Raw genomic sequence first — 2886 nt, 5'->3', positions numbered from 1 at the left:
GACTGTATTTGGTCAAGATATGAAAGACTGTCTGTTTTGAAAACAATGTGCAGGAATTTGTTGTTTTATATTTTGGGCGTTTTTTGGACGATCAAAATTCTTTTAATAACTTTTTGTCAGGAGGGTCCACAGATGCTTCATGCAAAGTTTGGTGCAAATTAGTCAAATCGCCTAGGAGGAGTTCGAAAAAGTAAGTTTTTCATTGTTCGCAATTTTGCGAATGGAAATTTAATGCAAAAGTGGTCGTGCCTTACATCACACAATTCAGCTGAATTCAGGGAACACTGTGATATAAGGTTTCAAAACATGCAACATGTTATGTGGGAGTTGTGGGCCAAAAACGCTTTTGCATTGAAAATAGTGCCACCTGCTGGTCATTTTTGGTGTGTGACTTACAGGGGCGAGTCTATACCACCACTATCAATTTAATTTCCATGAGTGTTATGGTGTTGGCACAGTGCCAAATATTAAATTAGACGGCCACCAGAGCGCCACCTAGTGGCGGATCGGTAAGTCCTTTGTTAGATATCCTCAGGAGGGCATTGACAATAATCATACCCAGTTTTGTGTTAATCCGCCCAACCGATGTTGAGATATAAAATACTTCAATTTAAAGAGCGCCACCTGGTGGTCATCGCCTGAAACTTTGCACAGAGCCTCAGGGGCTCATGGGGAAGTGGTAATCTGAGTTTCATGTCATTCGGACACACCAATGTGGAGATATGCAACATTTCCTGTTTTGTACTAAATCTGCGTGAAGTTGCTATTAAATAACTTGAGTATTCTTTGGAATATCGAAATTCTTTTAATAACTTTTTATCAGGAGACTCCACAGATGCTGTGTGCAAAGTTTCGTGCAAATCGGTCAAATTGCCTAGGAGGAGTTCAAAAAAGTAGGTTTGCGACATTTTGCGAATTTGTGGGAAAAAAAACTACTACTAAAAGCGTTCACTGAACGCGTGGATATAAGGTTTTTGAATGTGCCACAAAGTATATGGGAGTTATTAGCCAAAACGCACTTCCCTTGATTATAGCGCCACCTAGTGGTGGAAATTCAGGACGACAATAGATTATAAAATTTTTCGCCAGGTGTGACTTATATTCCAAGTTTGATGAGTTTTGGGGTATGTTCAGGCAGTGAAAAATGCGATCCTTTTGGACAAAGAAAAAAAATAAAAATAATATTAATAATTAAAGCTGCAAGCAGCATTGGGCGGGACCTCGCACTCGCGCCCGTTTCGGCCCCCAGCTTATGTCGTCACCGTGAATTATTTAGAAATATCAAACATATTGCCACAAACATCAGAAAATCCTTACAGAGCTGAATGTTTTGATGTTTGAATACTTTCTGTAGCTGTAGGTATGTAGAAGTGATGTCACAATATGCAAATTAGATGAGCGAATTTATTCCCATCAGATTCCTCTTCCTTTATTTTGAGGAAGAGACAACAAAAACAGCACAAAACAAATCTACTGTGTAAATATGTTCAAAATGCTTTTTTACTGATATTAATGAAATCCAATATGGCTGCTGCCTAGTGATGCCACAGTATGCAAATGAGATGAGTTAATTTACTCCCATCAGATTCCCCTCCCTTTTTTTTGAGGATGAGATGACAAAAACAATACAAAAGAAAATAAATCTACTGTGTAAATATGTTCAAAATGTTCTTTTACTGAGATTTATGAAATCCAATACGACTGCCGCCTAGTGACGCCACAATATGCAAATTAGGCCCCTGTCATGTCTGCATGTAAGATGTAGACACGCACACACATCATGTTTCTGTGAGTTTGTGTGTGACAGCGGTTGCCATGTGCACCTGGCAGAAGAGCAGAGACAGACAGAGACAGAACACAGAGAAGAGACCTGTTTTAGTGGAGATTTAACTCCTCGAACAAGTTCTTCCCATTCCCAAACCGTTGATAAAGTTATAGAGAAGATCTGTTTAGCAGCAGTTGAGGTGGCATGTGTGTGTCTTTAAAGCCAATACAATAAATGGTGTAGGAGGAGATGTTTTTTTTTTAAGAGCATGTTTGAGGCGAAATCTTACTTTGAAAGGTTAAATAGCTCACTTCCTGTTGGAATTAGGTCATGGGTGTCAGCGCGTGATTTGTATGTCAAACACACCAGTTTTGGTTTGTGTCAGCGCGTGATTTGTATGTCAAACACACCAGTTTTGGTTTGATATTTCTACGACCTTCCTACGGGCCACAGTGGCCATTTTAGTGCACCTAGGTGGCGCTAGAGAGCCCATTTTGGCACTTTAGGGGTTAATAATGTGTATTTGCTGTTTCAAATGAAGATTCTGCTGCTGTAATCTGTCCTTTAAAGATTGTGAGACACACAGACAGAGAGAGCCGTGTGTGCGCGTCTGTGTGTGCAGCCGTTGTCATGGCGATTAATGACTTGCCTGCACCTAAGGGGCACACAGAGAGCTCATGAGAGAGCAGATCAGCAAAGGCTGTTTATATTGGGTTTTAACTCCTCGAACAAATTCTTGCCATACCCAAACCGTTGGTCCAATCAAGAAAATAAAGTGATTGTGAGAGACAGCCACTTCTCGTGAACACACGTGTCGTGTTTTATATTTCTCGAGTCAAAAATGTGGTCAGAGGAGCGAGTTTAAAATGTGTTGCACCTAAGCTGTTTCCAGAAATTTCTCCTCTGAGTTTACATGGGAGTGAATGAGAAAAAAATCAGCGCTCCCTTCGCTTTGGAGCGACTCAGCAAAAATGTGTATGTGTGAGAGATTCCATGTCAACATATCTGTGAGCAGAACAAATTTTCCTACGTTTTGTGGTATAAATTGTGTCTGTACAGTGAAAATTGTGGCCATGGCAGCGAGTTCAAGACAAAAGTTTTAGACGATTTTTAGAGCCTCT

The sequence above is a fragment of the Epinephelus moara genome, chromosome 16, assembly GCF_006386435.1.
Source record: "Epinephelus moara isolate mb chromosome 16, YSFRI_EMoa_1.0, whole genome shotgun sequence".
Classification (NCBI taxonomy): Eukaryota; Metazoa; Chordata; class Actinopteri; order Perciformes; family Serranidae; genus Epinephelus; species Epinephelus moara.
This window is presented reverse-complemented; position numbering follows the sequence as displayed.